Source organism: Cervus elaphus, chromosome 20 (assembly GCF_910594005.1).
Source record: "Cervus elaphus chromosome 20, mCerEla1.1, whole genome shotgun sequence".
NCBI lineage: Eukaryota > Metazoa > Chordata > Mammalia > Artiodactyla > Cervidae > Cervus > Cervus elaphus.
Genome location: NC_057834.1, coordinates 97894197 through 97912355, shown reverse-complemented (window position 1 = coordinate 97912355; position 18159 = coordinate 97894197). Strand labels below are relative to the sequence as shown.

The following is an 18159-nucleotide window of genomic DNA, read 5'->3' as shown; positions in this document are numbered from 1 at the left end:
TTGTTCAGTAGAAACAGAATTTCAACCAAAGCAGTCATATTCCAAGGTCTATGTTCTTATAAATACTACTTTCATCCACAAATGGAAGTTCTGGTAAATGTTATTTTCTCGATTTCATTACATGCCCAATGATATTTTAGTGCTCCGTGTAGATAGATGGGCCTGGAAGCTTCTCAGCTAACTTGCCTTCAACCATTCCCTAACCATACTGTCAGAGTCATTCCTCTTAAAGGAAAATAAGATCATGTCCCTTCTATACTTAGGACCTTTCAAGAGGTCTGCATTACCACTGGATAAAGTCCAAGTACTTTTGCACAGCAATAAGATCCCACACACCTGCCCCTGCCTACGTCTGTGTCAACATCTGCCGCTCTCCCCTTTCATCTGTGCTCTAGCAGTAGCAAGCTGTTTACTGCTTCTTGTCAATTGCATCCTGTTTCGTGCTTCCCTTTCTTCACACAGGCGAACTCCTTTACTTGGAGCTCCCCTCCTTCTTTCATCTGGTAAATTCCCAGTTTTCACCACTACCCTGATAGAGCATTGCTTTCTTGTGATGCCTCAGACAAGATATTCTCTTTTGTACTGTTTTTGAAATTCAAGTGTAAGTTTAAAATTTTTGTATATATCACATCATGTTGTTCATTTGTTAGCATGTCTGTCTTCCACTTCTGATTGTGTGTGTCTTGCTTATTGTGTGCTCAGTCACTTCAGTTGCCTCCAACTCTGTGACCCCATGGACTAAAGCTTGCCAGACTCCTCTGTGGGATTCTCCAGGCAAGAATACTGGAGTCGGTTGCCACGCCCTCCTTCAGGGCATCTTCCTGAGCTAGGGATTGAACCAGCATCTCCTGCATCATAGGCCGATTCTTTGCCCACTGAGCCACCTGGGAAGCCCTTGCCTATTGTAGAGAGAGAATTAACTCACCCTAGCACAGTGACATTTGGCTAAGTCATTCGACATCTGTCAGGATGGAAGTTGGCAGCCACCCATCTGTTCCCCCAGGGTGAGAACCAATAGATGGTCAAAAGTTCTGCACTTACTTCTGCTGCTCCCCTCTCCTCCCATAAGTCACATATAAGGCAACCCACCCTGCCCCTCCCCTCTCCCCTGCACCACCAGCACTTAGTCTGCCCTGGCACCATTCAAAAAGATAATAGGCAAAGAAGGATATGTATAGACATCCTTATGATCATGCACACTCTGCCTCTCTCTTTCCTCTGGGGATGTTAAGAGTGCTCACTTGCTGGTGGATCCTGCCCCTCACTCATGGAATCCCCCTTGCTTTGTATATGCCTGTTTCAGTAATAATTTGAATAGTTTGTGGTCTCTGGTTTGAGTGTGGTATATTTTGATATATGATATCTTGAAAACTTACAGCCCCGCAGCAGCCTACAGTAACATTTATGCACTCTTATGCTCAGTGAATCAGTATAAGAAGGAAATAAAGCTCGTCTGCTCAATCAAGTTAATAGAGGCCACTAGAAGAACTGCCTTAATGAAATGAACACAAGAATAATTTAAAAATTGAATTTATAAATGAGTTCTTAAGGATTTGGGTTTGTTTTTTTGAAGGAATTTGAAATATTTTACTTTTTCTTAAAATCTTGATTATACTCATTTAAATTAATCAGCTCTTGATTCACAGAAAAAAAGGCACAATAAAAGAAAGTTCTGGGCCAGCCCCATTGGATTATGATGCCTTAGCTATTGAAGACCTCGGTACGCTTTTAAGTTCTTAGGTTCTGCCAGTTGGTACAAATGTAAAACAAAGGGCGGGGGGTTGGTTACTGAATCTTTTAGAACAGACTCCCCCCACCCTCTGGGCCAGAGAACTGGTTTATTAGACAAAAGAACCTTACATGTGGATTAGGAAAACTTATCCTCTTTACTTCAGGCACATGAACATCAGAAAAAGAGCTGTTCTAATAGTATTAGGAATTCTGGTTGCACTGATTCAGTTTATGGAATTACTGGATTGCTTATGAGTCATTCTCAGACAACGGAAGAATAGGTTTCCTAACAAGAGGAAGTTGTTAGTAATATTTAACCTTAAGTTCACTCTTAATTGTATTGCTTATCAGAATGTTATATCAGTTTTTATGTTTGTTTACCCACTTAGTGTCTTGAGGACAGTGCCCTTATTTATTTGTTACTGTGTTGTAAACCTCAGCACTTAATAAGTAATTGTTAAATGTTATATGCTATTGTAAATGGTACTGTTTTATTAATATGAATTTATTCTCCTTGTTGATGCTAGTGTAGAGATGAATTTGATTTTTGCATATTGATCTTGTATCTGAAATTCTTCTAAACTCATTAAGAGTCCTAGTAGTTTTTTAAAAATAAATCATCATGTTTTCAACATAAAGATCATGTTGCTATGAACAAAGACTGCCTTACTTCTTCCTTTCCAATCTAGATGCATTTTATTTCTTTTATTTTCTTGCCTTATCACACTGCTAGAATTTCAGGACAATGCTGAATAGAAGTAGTGAGAAATGATAGCCTCATCTTGTTCTTATCTTAAGGAGAAAGTGTTGAGTCTTTCACTACAAAGCATGGCATTAGATGTAGGCTCTTTCAAACATCCTTCATCAGGTTGAAAAAATTTCCTACTTGTTGAGGGCTTTAAATCAGGAATGGAGATTAGATTATGTCAAATGCTTTTTCTGTATGTTAAGATGATCACATGCAAATTGTTTATTAGCTTGTTAATATGGTGAATTATATTGACTCATTTATAATAGAATATTAAACCAATTTTGCATTTTTGGGATAAACCAGAAAAATATACTATCATTTTACCAATTTTTAGATTCTATTTGCTAAAATTTTGAGAGTTCTGCACTGTGTTCATGGGGGAATTGGTGTGTAGTGTTTTATTTCTTTTTCTGGTATTGATATCAAGGTAATGATGGAGTCAGAGAATAAACTGGAAATTTCTATCAGCTCTTAAGTTTATTGGAAAATTCTGTACAGATTTACTGTTATTTCTTCCTTAAATGTTTGGTAGATTTTACCAGTGAAGCAATTTGAGCCAGAGCTTTGTTTTTTGAAAGGACTTTAACTATAAAATTCTTTTTCTTTAATACGATCAAAGACATATGACTCTAGGTTATTTATTTGAGACATTTATTTCATGATATCTGTTTGTGTCTTTTAAGAATTTGTCTATTTCACCTAGGTTAGTGAATTCAGTGGCATACAGTTGTTCATAATAATTCCATTTTATCTCTGTAGAATCTATAGTTATATTGCATTTTCCATTTCTAGTATTGTCCAACTGTACCTTTTTTCCTTTTTTTTAACTGATAAGTCTGGTTAGAGGTTTATCAGATTTATTGGTCTTCTCAAAGAACCATATTTTCTATCTTCAACCTATTAGTGTCTGTATCTACTTGTTTTAGGGTGACAGTAGCATTGGCTCAAATATATTAAAAAAATCTACATTTTCTTACTTTCTTCTCCCTCATTTTTCTTTTTTTTGCCACTTAATTTTTTTAATTGAAGGATAACTGCTTTACAGAATTTTGTGATTTTCTTTCAAACATCAACAAGAATCAGCCATAGGTACACCCATGTCCTCTCCCTCCCAAACCTCCCTTCCATCTCCCTCCCCATTCCAGCCTTCTAGATTATCACAGAGCCCCTGTTTAAGTTCCCTGAATCATACAGCAAATTCCCACTGGCTATCTATTTTATAGGGTATTGTAAGTTTCTATGTTACTCTCTCCATATTAATTTTTTAAAATTAATTAATTAATTAATTTTAGTTTAAAACACTGTATTGGTTTTGCCATACATTGACATGAATCCGCCATGGGTGTACATGTGGTCCCCATCCTGAACCCCCCTCCCACCTCCCTCCCCATCCCATCCTTCTGGGTCATCCCAGTGCACCAGCCCTGAGCATCCTGTATCATGCATCAAACCTGGACTGGTGGTTTGTTTCACATATGATAATTTACATGTTTCAATGCCATTCTCCCATATCATCCCGCCCTCAACCTCTCCCACAGAGTCCAAAAGACTGTTCAATACATCTGTGTCTCTTTTGCTGTCTCACATACAGGGTTATCATTACCATCTTTCTAAATTCCATATATATATGCATTAGTATACTGTTTTGGTGTTTTTCTTTCTAGCTTACTTCACTCTGTATAATAGGCTCCAGTTTCACCCACCTCATTAGAACTGATTCAAATGTACTCTTTTTAATAGCTGAGTAATATTCCATTGTGTATATGTACCAGACCTTTCTTATCCATTCATCTGCTGATGGACATCTAGGTTGCTTCCAAGTCCTGGCTATTATTAACAGTGCTGTGATGAACATTGGGGTACATGTGTCTCTTTCAATTCTGGTTTCCTCAGTGTGTATGCCCAGCAGCAGGATTGCTGGGTCATATGGCAGTTCTATTTCCAGTTTTTTAAGGAATCTCCACATTGTTCTCCATAGTGGCTATACTAGTTTGCATTCCCATCAACAGTGTAAGAGGGTTCCCTTTTCTCCACACCCTCTCCAGAATTTATTGCTTGTAGACTTTGGGATAGCAGCCATTCTGACTGGCATGTGGTGGCACCTCATTGTGGTTTTGATTTGCATTTCTCTGATAATGAGTGATGTTGAGCATCTTTTCATGTGTTTGTTAGCCATCTGTATGTCTTCTTTGCAGAAATGTCTGTTTAGTTCTTTGGCCCACTTTTTGATTGGGTCTTTTATTTTTTTGGAGTTGAGCTGCAGGAGTTGCTTGTATCTTTTTGAGATTGCAGAGGAAGGTAAACTTCCAAACTCATTCTATGAGGCCACCATCACCTTAATACCAAAACCTGATAAAGATGCCACAAAAAAAGATAAAACTATAGGCCAATATCACTGATGAACATAGATGCAAAAATCCTTAACAAAATTCTAGCAAACAGAATCCAACAACATATTAAAAAGATCATACATCATGACCAAGTGGGCTTTATCCCAGGGATGCAAGGATTCTTCAATATCCATAAGTCAATCCATGTAATACACCACATTAACAAATTGAAAGATAAAAACCATATGATTATCTCAATAGATGCAGAGAAAGACTTTGACAAAATTCAACACTCATTTATGATTAAAACTCTCCAAAAAGCAGGAATAGAGGGAATATACCTCAACATAATAAAAGCTATATGACAAACCCTCAGCAAACATTATCCTCATGAAAAATTGAAAGCATTTCCCCTAAAGTCAGGAACAAGACAAGGGTGCCCACTCTCACCACTACTATTCAATATAGTTTTGGAAGTTTTGGCCACAGCAATCAGAGCAGAAAAAGAAATAAAAGGAATCCAGATTGGAAAAGAAGAAGTAAAACTCTCACTGTTTGCAGATGACATGATCCTCTACATAGAAAACCCTAAAGACTCCATCAGAAAATTACTAGAGCTAATCAATGAATATAGTAAAGTTGCAGGATATAAAATTAACACACAGAAATCCCTTGCATTCCTATACACTAACAATGAGAGAACAGAAAGAGAAATTAAGGAAACAATTCCATTCACCACTGCAACAAAAAGAATAAAATACTTTGGAGTATATCTACCTAAAGAGACAAAAGACCTATATATAGAAAACTATAAAACACTGGTGAAAGAAATCAAAGGTGACACAAATAGATGGAGAAATATACCATGTTCATGGATCAGAAGAATCAATATAGTGAAAATGAGTATACTACCCAAAGCAATCTATAGATTCAATGGAATCCCTATCAAGCTACCAACAGCATTTTTCAGAGAACTAGAACAAATAATTTCACAATTTGTATGGAAATACAAAAAAACCTCGAATAGCCAAATCAATCTTGAGAAAGAAGAATGGAACTGGGGGAACTGACCTGCCTGACTTCAGTCTCTACTACAAAGCCACAGTCATTAAGACAGTGTGGTACTGGCACAAAGGCCATATATAGATCAGTGGAACAAAATAGAAAGCCCAGAGGTAAATCCACACACCTATGGACACCTTATCTTTGACAAAGGAGGCAAGAATATACAATGGAGAAAAGACAATCTCTTTAACAAGTGGTGCTGGGAAAACTGGTCAACCACTTGTAAAAGAATGAACCTAGAACACTTTCTAACACCATACACAAAAATAAATTCAAAATGGATTAAAGATCTAAATGTAAGACCAGAAACTATAAAACTCCTAGAGGAGAACATAGGCAAAACACTCTCCGACATAAACCACAGCAGGATCCTCTATGACCCACCTCCCAGAATATTGGAAATAAAAGCAAAAATAAACAAATGGGACCTAATTAAACTTAAAAGCTTTTGCACAACAAAGGAAACTATAAGCAAAGTGAAAAGACAGCCTGCAGAATGGGAGAAAATAATAGCAAATGAAGCAACGGACAAAGAATTTCCCCTCATTTTATACTTTTGATGTCCTCTACTACATCTTCATGTTTATCCTTTTGCTGTTCATTTTGGTTATCATCATTTTCACAGAATTTAAAAATTAAAATAAAGAAATCTGTACACTGACTTATTTAAGTGATTTGCTTTCCAATTGTGATTTTTCTCTTTCCTACAGAGTCTTACTTCTTTTCTATTTAAAGAAGGCTTTTCAATATTTCCTTTAGTATAGATTTAGTATTGCCATCATCTTTTAGCTTTTGCTTGTCTGAGAAATTCTTTCTCTCTCCTGTTCTAAATGATAATCTTGCTGGGTAGAGTATACTAGGTTGAAGAGTTTTCCTTTTCAGGGCTTTGAACATATCTTTCCACTCCCTTCTGTGGATGCCAGACATTTTAAATTTTACTTTATTGATTGTTAAGTTTATTTGTATTCTTTTAAATATTATTGAACTTTATTCTGTGACTCGCTGTTTTTGGAAACAGTTTGGCCTTTATTTTGTTTTTAAGAATTTTTAGATTGGATTGAAGCAGTGCTAAGACCAATTTTCCTTAATACTGTATTATATAATATTACTGTCCAATACTGAGTCAAGAATCTTCTGAGAATTCTACCAAGTTCTTCATGAATCATGAGGCTTTCTAGTCTGTGTGGTGGGAACAGGTACTATATACTCAATTCTGTGTGGGTGAGTAGCACTGTGACCTCTAAACCACTCAGGTGATTCTCCTGGCCTTGGATAATTTCCTAATATAGTAGTGCTAATAAGTATTTCAGCTGAATACTCAAGGGGAACACTTCACAGAGATTCAGAATTCTTTGTAGATATCCCCTTTTATGACTATTTCCTGTGAACTCTAGACCTCTTGTTTCCCACAATTCTCAACTCCATCTCCTCAATTTGGAATACACTGTATGGGCATGACAGCCTAGAATCCTTTCATAGCATTAAGCTGGTACAGTTAGGTGCCTCATCTTGTCTAGTGGTCATTTTTTTTTTTTTTTAATTATAGCTTCCAGTATCGTGAACAGCATTGCTTTTTACACAAATTATTTCATTAGTCTGGTCCTTAGTACTTAAATTTGGTTGGGAACTAAATTTCACTGATTGGTAAGTATATATTTTTGTCAAATAGATTTCAGAGAATTGCCTGAGCTTCATATAGAACAGTGTGAGGAGCTTCTGTTATACATTTTTAGAAGTGGGAAAATGAGATTAAGGAGCTTCATAACTGAAGGCATTAGGTATTATACAGTGGTACTGGAAGTAAGACAATGCAAGAGGCAAGAAATTTAAGACTTTTCTATTAAGACTTGTAAGATACAAATGTGTTGACCACTATGTATATATGGCACTGAATAAAAAGACCAAGTCTCTTTTTTCATTAAACTTCATCCCAGTGTGCATGAAATCAAGTTTTGAGTACCTATTATTTTTGTATTCAATAATTCAATAATTGAGATTTAATTAGGGTAGACGATGTAATACAAAAATACACAACATGTGATACATGTTACCTCATAGCCTTATACTTTGTTATAGCACTTGTTACATTATAATTGACAATTTATTCATCTCTTTCTCTAACCAGCCTGTGAAGTTCTTTATATAAAGACTAGGGTTTCTTATTTTGTCTTTTAACTCCATTGTCTAGCACAATGCAGTGGACACAGCAGGTATTAGTGAGTGAATACACTAATGGATGAATGGAAGAGTGAATGGTGCAACTTTTCTGTACCACAGTTGATTGTCAAGGGAGTTGTTTTGAATAAATAGGGCTTCTGCCCACTCTCCTATCACCCTTCAGTCAAAATGGCTAACACATTTATTCTCAAGCACAACTGAGGTTGGTGTATAATAATAGGTTAAATGTTCAGTACATATTTTCTAAAGTTTTAATACTAAACTTCTATGACAACTTCAAGCTTTTGGCCTTTAAATTTAAATGAGCAGCAGTAATTCTTAAATTCAAAGACGTGAGAAGATAATTACATATCCACTTGAGTGTTACTCAGTACTTACTTCAAAATATGACAAAGGCAATTCTGTGATCTTTTATGTAATACAGAAAAAAAAAATGAGGCAACAGAGAATTGTGGCCCATGTCCATGGCAGCAGTATCTTTCTGTCTCCAGGATCTAGAACAATGCCTAGAAATGAAGAGATGAACATCACCTCATCCTTCTCAAGGCTAATTCACCATCAGCAAAATGATTCAGTGCATAGCTGGAAAAAAGAAGCAAGTGACCTCATTTTTGATAATATCAATTTGTGATGAGGATGCTATTATCATAGTTTATGAAGAGAATTCTAATTTATCAAAGGGTTTCTTCTAAAGATGCCTCTTCAAAAAAGCAGAGATTTTCTAGTCAAATGCATGAGCAGATTGCTTTTTAGAATATCTGTGGAATATAAGGCTTCAGCTCAAGCCAAGCTATTCAAGCCATGATTCAATATCCTGAATTCCAATCAGGTTTGTAAAATAAGATGTCAGATTGAAAACCTCAGTCATTCTTAACTTGCTTCTCAGAAGATCCTTCTATGCAATCAGCAGAATAGTACAAGGGCGCACAGGAGAAGAAAAACAAGCCACACACAAACATAATGTGGTAAAGTTGGGCATAAGTTACAGGGCTTTAAGCCTATTTTATAATTAAAAATTTGGCCAAACATTTGTTAAGATATCAAATATAATTACGAAAAGGTGAAATACCAGAAAAGAATTCACTGAAAATGCCCAAATCAGACTTGTTGAATTATTTATTTCCAGACTTTGCTTATCTTGCATATGAAAAAAAGAAAAAAAAGCTGAGTGGGAAAAAAAGCAGATTAGTAGATTCTAATAGCTTACCATGCAAGCTTTGCCAATTAGTTTGCAACTGCTGATAAAAGCACAAAAATGTGTACTAGAGCCATGAGATATTCCATGAAACTGCTAGTGTCTTTTCCTGGTACTAATTGCAAATTCAAAAATTGACATTCAGTAAGATTTGCAAGTAATTTCTTTCCACATAAATCCCTCATAATCTTTCTTTAGCTAAGTTAATCATGTCTGTTCAGGTTGTGTGCAATTGATTCAATTTTTCAAAGAATCTTGGTCTCAAAAAAATCACTTTGATCTGTAATATTCATATTTCTGAATGAATGCTTTCAAGTTTTATCTGAATTATCTACTGTTGAGTCAAATTCCTGTTTTATTCTTTTGCATGAGGAAACATTTTTGAGTGTCCTGGTAGCTCAGCTGGTAAAGAATCCAACTGCAATGCAGGAGACCCTGGTTTGATTCCTGGGTTGGGAAGATCCCCTGGAGAAGGGATAGGCTACCCACTCCAGGATTCTTGGGCTTCCCTGGTGGTTCAGACAGTAAAGAATCCACCTGCAGTGTGAGGGACCTAGGTTCGATACCTGGGTTAGGAAGATCCGCTGGAGGAGGGCATGGCAACCCACACCAGTATTCTTGCTTGGAGAATCCCCATGGCCAGAGGAGCCTGGCGGGCTACAGTCCCTTGGGTTGCAAAGAGTTGGACATCACTGAGCGACTAAGCACAACAATTTATTGTTTCTTTTTGTATTCATTAGAGATGTTTTACTTAATTAGGAATTTCTTTTAACAACTGGATTTAGAAAGGTTCCAACTGGACTGAAATTAAATTTTAATTTATCTTAGGATTTATCTTAGACAGAAGCATTGTGCAACTCTTTGCTGTGTCTTGGAATTTTACTCAGCCATGAGAAAAAGCTCAGGCTAGACTGCTGGAAGGTGAGAGGCATGAAATGAAGATAAGCCATCTAAGCAGAGGCCCATTCTAAATCAGGTAAGATCATGAAAACTATCTTTCTGAACCCAGTTAAAACTGCTGAATTGCAGAATTGTGAGCTTAAATAAATGGTCATTGTTTTAAGCTTTTAGATCTTGAGGGATGGTTGTTTAATACAAAAATACCTATTTGATATCTTGCAACTAAAGATGAGGGACAGATGTCAACTGATGAATATTTGCTCATTTGCTACTCTAAGCCAACTACTAGCATTTGGCTAATACCATAAAACATATTATCAAAGAATTTTAAACATGATATAAACTTTAAAGATATCTTGATAGAAGTTCCTTAGTTTACCAATGAAGAAACTGAGACTCAAAGAGATTAAGTGATTTGTAAAAGGTCATATAGGTAACTGTAGTGCTAGATTTTATGGCAACCCACTCCAGTACTCTTGCCTGGAAAATTCCATGGTTGGAGGAGCCTGGTGGGCTACAGTTCATGGGGTTGCCAAGAGTCAGACATGACTGAGCAACTTCACTTTCACTTTTCACTTTCAGTGCTAGATTTTAAGAATGCTAGGAGAATAACAAAAAAGATAGATGACAAATGCATATCAATTTTGGAAGCAAAGTAAAGTGCTCAGGAACTTCTTTAGAAAGAGAAGAGAATGTGACCATCGAAAGCTTAGGAAAGGAGTTCTGCATGACTGAGAAGTTTTCCATCATTACCAGTAGACATGTGTCTCTCAAATCTTGTCACCCAAATAGTCTGAATGTTGGATGAGAATGAACTCACTCTCAAGGGTTTTGTGGGCATAACCAGAGGTTACTGACTTGCAGGATCAAATTTCCTTGAAGTCTGTAAAATACTTTTGTATCCTATCACATAGTATAGATTGTTTATATAAATAAGGATTTATCTCCAAAATTTCATGACAAACTGACTCTGAAGAAAAATGAATCCTACTTGTCTTACGTTTTGAGTTATGCCCTGAACATAACCTTGAAACCTATTGGAGAAGCACATTAAAGTGGTCAAGCAAAAAAACCATATTCTATACACTGCTGATACAGGGTAAAAATTCACAAGGCCTCTGGTTGTCTCTTTGGGGTACCTCATTGTAAGTCCTCTCTATTTTTTACCCCCTCTATACATATTTATTGAGCACCTTATATGTTCCAGATACTGTTCAAGGTCTTGAAGATTTTTTAAAGCAAAGATATACTATTCCAATTGTGACTCAAACCAAAAACAATAGCTTTCTTATACTGTAACCACGGATACAAGTGGTATCCCGACAGAAAGTGCAGAAGAAGCAACTCTAACAACCCAGATTCACTTTCAAAGGTAGTCAAAAGCAAGAAAGACTTAAACCATGAAAACTGGCAGTGGTAGGTAAGATACCTGCTGCAAATAGGGTGCAACCTACATTTCTGGCTTGTTATCTAGATACCCTTGGCTCCCACCCCACCTCCCTGACAGCTGGCTGCTTGCAGATGCAGGTATGACAACCTATATGCTCTGGTAGGAGAGAAGCCAAACCTTCAGCACACAGAACCAGACAAACAAGAAAGCAATAGCTGTCTCTGGGAGGGAAAGGATCAATAATCAGTCTCTCAAAACCAAATTCACAGTAACAATCCAAATAACTAATTTTTACAAATGTTTTTCTTCTGTTAATCTAAATTTGGAAAAGGTAAAACAAAAAGACTTTGACCACCCTGAAGATAGAAATCTGAGAGGCTGACTTTGGGAAGAATTTTTACCTTAGGCCACCTTTGTCAGGGGTCCTGGATTTCAGTTGCAGTATCCAGAGCAAGTGAGTGTCATAGCTAGCCTATTCTTATCTCCAGAAGTCTAGGAGAGAAAAAAGTCTTTCATCTACCCATTTTAAGTTCCTTAGCTGGGGCCATGATAATCTGGCCAAAGGAGATTGTTGTTTTTATTGTTCAGTTGCTAAGTCATGTCCGACTCTTTGCGACATTAAGGACGCAGCATGCCAGGCTTCCCTGTCCTTCCTTCACTATCTCCTGGAGTTCGCTCAGATTCTTGTCCACTGAGTTGGTGATGCCATCCAACCATCTCATCCTCTGCTACCCTTTTCTCCTTTTGCCTTCAGTCTTTCCCAGCATTATGTTTTCTTCCGATGAGTCAGCTCTTTGCATCAGGGGGTCAAAAGTATTGGAGCTTCTGCTTCAGCATCAGTCTTTTCAATAAATATTCAGGGTTGATTTCCTTTAGGATTGACTGGTTTGATCTCCTGCAGTTCAAGGAACTCTCAAGAGTCTCCTCCACCACCACAATTCAAAGGCATCAATTGTTTGGTGCTCAGTCTTTTTTTATGGCCCAACTCTCACATCTATACATAACTACTGGAAAAACCATAGCTTTGACTATAAGGACCTCTGTCAGCAAAGTGATGTCTTTGGTTTTTAATAAACTGTCTAGGTTTGTTATAGTTTTCCTTCCAAGGCAGATTCTTTACTGACTGAGCTACAAGGGAAGCCCTTATCAATGTAAGTTTCCTTTAAAAAGGATCCTGTGCCCTGGTTTAGAGCTTTTCCTCAGCATTTTGGTTCTACTGGCCTTTAGCTCAAAGAAACATACTTTGGCTTGGTTATTCTGTACCATTCAAGATAGAGTAGCAATGAAACCAAAACTCCTGCTCTCAAGGAGTGTATTAAATTCCTGCTGTTAAACACCATACACTAACTGAAACAACAGAAACATTATCTTAAGTTTCTGGAGGTTAGAAGCCTAACTTGATTTCACAGAATCACTTTTCTTCTGAAGCCTCTAGGAAAGAATGTTTTCTTGACATTTCCAGCTTTTAGAGGCCATTAAGCAGCAGCACAGCATCTTCTCTGTCTTCTGCTTCCATCATCACATCTCTGTCTCTGATCTTCCTATCTTCCTTTTATAAGGACTCTTGTGATTATATTGGGGCTACACAGATAATCCAGGATGATCTCTCTATTACAAGATTATTTCAATCACATTTGCAAAGTATTCCTTTTTTTTTTTTTATCACATAAGGTGTTATAGTCACAGGTTTTGCCATTAGGACATAAACTTATTTGGGAACCTGTTATTCAACTTCACACAAGGAAGTTACATTTCAGCAAAGTCCACCTTTATAGGATAAAGTCTAAGTTCTTGAATACATGTCAGATAAATTTTTATGATGTTTTGGAAGGAGAAAGATGGGGGAATAGAAGGACTTCTGCTTATCCCCTCTCTTGAACACACTAAAAATAACATTAATAGCTGAACAACCATTGAAAAAAATGACTGGAACCTACCACAAAAGATATTCTATATCTAAAGACAAAGAAGAAGTCACAAAGAGACAGTAGAAGGGGTACTTTTCATGATATAATAAAATCCCATACTCACCAGTTTGGTTATCCACAGATTGGAAAATAATTATATTGCAGAGTTTTTCCCACAGGAGTGAGGGTTCTGAGCTCCACGTTAGGCTCCCCAGCCTGGAGGTCTAGCACTGGAAGCAGGAGTCCCCAGAGCATTTGGCTCTGAAGGGTGGTAAGGTTTGAGTGCAAGAGCCCCACAGGACTGGGGGAAATGGAGACTCTACACTTGGAGCGTGCACACAAGGTTTCATGTGCACTGGGACCCATGGCAAAGCAGTGACTCCATAGAAGCCTGGGCCAGATCTAACTGTGGGTGTTGGAGTGTTTCCTGGAGAGGTAGGGGTTAGTTTTAACTCACAGTTGGGGTGAACAGCGGTGGCAGAATCCCCAGGGAATATTCACTGGCATGAGCTCTCCTGGAGGTTGCCATTTTGACACCGAGACCTGGCCTGACTCAGTAGCCTGCAGGTCCCAGTGCTGGGATGCCTCAGGTGGAAACACAGCCCCATCCATCAACACACAGGCTCCCTACAGTCATCATGAGCCCACAGTTGCTGCCTCTAAACACACCCTGTGACATGGCTCTGCCTACCAGGGACAAAATGCAGCTCCACCCACCAGTGGGTAGGCACCAGAAGCAAGAGGAACTACAATTTTACAGCCTGTGGAACAGATAGGACAAAGATAGGAAACTAGAAAAAATGAGATGCCAGAGAAATATATTCCAGATATAGGAACAAGATAAAACCTCAGAACAACTAAGTGAAGTATAGATAGGCAATCTGCCTGAAAAAGAATTCAGAGCAATGACAGTAAAGATGATCCAAGATCTTGGAGAAAGAATGGAGGCAGACTGACAAGATTATAAGGAATGTTTAACAAAGAGCCAGAAGACTGAAAAAAAAGAAAAAAAAAAAAAAAGAGACGAACAATACAATAAATGAAATGAAGAGTACACTAGAAGGAAGCAATAACAGAATAAATGAGGCAGAAAAATGAGTAAGTGAGCTGGAAGACAGATTGGTGGAAATCACTTCAGTGGAACAAAATAAAGGGAAAAAATAGTATGAAGTTTTTATGGTGTTCTTCCCAGCAGTATCTCTAGTACCTCCCTGACTCAAATCCATGGCTCAGCAATCTTGACTTGCTCCTATTACCCCAACCTAAAGAACACATTTGCTATTTTTCATTCCCAATGATTTGCCTCTATCTACACTACTCTAACCCTACCATACTCTGTCCCTACATCTGTGAACCCTCTGCCTGGAAAAACACTCATGCAAGATATCACCTCATCTGAGAAATGGTGCCCCTTCCATTTACTCCAAAAAGATCCTTTGTTTCTACTATGGGCTCCAAAATCACTGCAGACAGTGACTGTAGCCATGAAATTAAAAGATGCTGGCTCCTTGGAAAGAAAGCTATGATAAACTGAGACAGTGTACTAAAAAGCAGAGACATCACTTTTCTAACAAAGATCCATATAGTCAAAGCTGTGGTTTTCCAGTAGTCATGTATGGATGTGAGAGCTGGACCATAAAGAAGGCTACTAATGATGAGAAAGAGTTAGTCGCTCAGTCGTGACTATGACCCCATGGACTATAGACACTTGCCAGGTGTCTTTGTCCAAGTAATTCTCCAGGCAAGAATACTGGAGTGGGTAGCCATTCCCTTCTCCAGGGATCCTCCTGACCCAGGGATTGAACCAGGGTCTCCTGCATTGCAGGCAGATACTTTATTGCCAAAGCCACCATGGAAGCCCAAAGACGACTGAGAGCCGAAGAACTGATGCTTTTGAATTGTGGTGCTGGAGAAGACTCTTGAGAGTCCCTTGGACTCTAAGGAGATCAAATCAGTCAATCCTAAAGGAAATCAACTGTGAATATTCATTGGAAGGACTAATGCTGAAGCTGAAGCTCCAAAACTTTGGCTACCTGATGTGAAGAAATGACTCACTGGAAAAGACCCTGATGCTGGGAAAGATTTAAGGCAAAAGGAGAAGAGGGCATGCTATGAGATGGTTACATATCATCACTGACTCAATGGACATGAATTTGAGTAAACTCCAGGAGATAGTAGAGGAGTGAGGAACCTGGCGTGCTGCAGTCCATGGGGTCGCAGAGTTGGACGCAACTTATCGACTGAACAATGACAACAATGGATTTGATCACACATTGTATTACAACTGTCTATGTGATAGTAGTCTTGCTCTATTAGTAGAAGGCTCCTTGAGAGTAGGAAGTGTATCATTCATTTTTTCTAGCATCATCACTCACTCATAGTAGTTGGCACACAGTGAGAGCTTAAGTAACATCAAATGAGTATCACTGAAATTGTTTAAGTATAGTAATTATGAGAGGATGGAGGGAGGGAAAAATTGAAGGAGTTTTGTCTTGAGTTGTTAAATAAGTTTAGTAAAGAGCAGCTTTCTCTGCTGAGCCTTAGAAAAGGAATAGCAGACAGGAAAGATGAGATGAGATATACATGACTCACAGGCAGTGAAGATAACAAGAGCCGGAGGCGCAGAAGCTTCAGGGCTGCTCCTCTCAGTTGGGGTGCTTTTGATGTGTGCCTGCTTTGATCCCTGCTGTGTAGCTATGGCCCAGGATGTCCTGGAATGAAGAAAAACTACTTACTGTCTTCTGTTTCCAAATCCAGAGTGTGTTAGAAAAGAAGCACATGGGGAGGGGGCTGGTTTATCTGGTGGCAAAATAAAATCATTTCGCAAAGGTAAATAGTCTCTCCCAATGGTTGAGAGCTGATGCTGAAGAAAAGAGGATGCACAGAGGGGACACTGTTGTGTGCAGAAGAGAAAAGCTGAATGCAACATAAAAGCAGAGACAAAAAAAAAAAAAAAGGCAGAGACAAGATAAAATAGAAAAATGCAAAAGAATAGCTGCGCACAAGTGAAGTCAGCTAAGCTGTATAATTAGTAAAGGACACAGTGGGACACTGGGCCATACATGGAGGGATTTTGCCAGCCTCTTGGACAACACATGGGAATATAGTTAGTGACATTCCAGCACCTTATAACAAGGAAAAGGACACACAGCTAACAGATCATGATGGGGGCAGAGGGAGAAATACACAGCTACTTCTCTGTGTATGGGGGGCCAAGTAGAACTCCCATTTGTGTAGCTTATTTTTAAAAGCATAATTCTATTATAAATTATGCCCAAGTAAAATCATTCTAAGTAAAAGCTGGCTTAAAACTCAACATTCAAAAAACTAAGATCATGGCATCTGGTCCCACCACTTCAGGCAAACAGAAGGGGAATAAATAGAAGCAGTGACAGATTTTATTTTCTTAGGTTCCAAAATCACTGCAGATGGTAACTGCAGCCGTGAAATTAAAAGACGCTTGCTCCCTGAAAGGAAAGCTATGACAAACCTAGACAGTGTATTAAAAAGCAGAGACATTTTTTTGATGACAAAGTTCCTTATAGTCAAAACTATGGTTTTTCCAGTAGTCATGGATGGATGTGAGAGTTGGACCATAAAGAAGGCTGAGCACCAGAGAACTGATGCTTTTGAACAGTGGTGTTGGATAAGACTCTTGAGAGTAACTTGGACTACAAGGAGATCCAACCAGTCTATCCTAAAGGAAATCAGTCCTGAATATTCACTGGAAGGACTGATGTTGAAGCTGAAACGCCAATATTTTGGCCACCTGATGTGAAGAGCTGACTCATTTGAAAAGACCTTGATTCTGGGCAAGATTGAAGGCAGGAGAGGAAGGCGATAACAGAGGCCTAAATGGTTGTATGGCATCCCCCACTCAATGGACATGAGTTTGAGCAAGCTCAAACTGGTGAAGGACAGGGAAGCCTGGAGTGCTGCAGTCCATGGGGTCACAAAGAATTGGACATGACTGAACAACCATAACAACAAATTATCATTAAATTTGAGATGTGGATTCAGTTATTCTCAAAACTACTTTTTTGAAATAGAGCTTTCATTCAGAAATTTTCTAAACTTGTATAACAGTCAGAGTCTCTTGACTGTCTCAGACTAACCTAGTGTAAATGTTCAACAAATTTAATCTCCCCAGGTTGGTAAAGAGAGAAAGGAGATACTATGAACTCTCAAAGAAAAGGAGAAAAAGGATCCAGATGGAACAAGTTTTGGAGAGTTATTGTTAGAAGAAAAATCAAGTACTATGATGCCATGCATATTAAACGAGTTTAGGGGTAAAAATCTGGGGCTGTACCTAAGTACTTCTGATGGACTTGATTCAAAAGGGAAGCACTTCCAGAATATGCAATATTTTAGGGTTAATTGCTCCATCTCCACATCTGGGTATTAGATGAAATATACGTGGAGGTCAAAGTCATTATAGTTCTTCTGCTACTGTTGCTGTTTAGTCACTAAGTCGTGTCTGACTCTTTGTGACCCCATGGACTGTAGCCCACTAGGTTCCTCTTTCCATGGGATTTCCCAGGCAAGAATACTGGAGTGGGTTGCCATTTCCTTCTCCAGGGGATTTTCCCGACTCAGGGATTGAACCCACGTTTCCTGCTTGGCAGGCGGAATCTTTACCACTGAGCCATGTGGGAAGCCATAGATCTTCTACAAAGGCCTAAGTCATGTGATTTAACATACCCCAAAGCAGA

At 38.3% G+C, this 18159-nt stretch overlaps 2 protein-coding genes across 3 annotated transcripts in view; both read right to left on the bottom strand.

The window, feature by feature from the left end:
- RPE65 (retinoid isomerohydrolase RPE65) overlaps nucleotides 1–16822 on the bottom strand; it is a 43140-nt gene extending 26318 nt beyond the window's left edge. The window contains exons 1-2 of the mRNA XM_043877406.1: nucleotides 16040–16822; nucleotides 8434–8637 (exon numbers count right to left, since the gene is read on the bottom strand). The gene's annotated coding sequence lies outside the window, so the exon portion shown is untranslated. The remainder of the gene's footprint in view (nucleotides 1–8433; nucleotides 8638–16039) is intronic.
- The window catches only part of DEPDC1 (DEP domain containing 1), a 53504-nt gene that overhangs the window by 6131 nt on the left and 29214 nt on the right, over nucleotides 1–18159 (bottom strand). The window contains exon 14 of one of the 2 annotated variants that reach the window (XR_006335763.1): nucleotides 15791–16158. The exons of the other annotated variant lie outside the window; for it this stretch is intronic. The gene's annotated coding sequence lies outside the window, so the exon portion shown is untranslated. Of the gene's footprint in view, nucleotides 1–15790; nucleotides 16159–18159 lie in introns of those variants that run through there. 2 annotated transcript variants of the gene reach the window in all.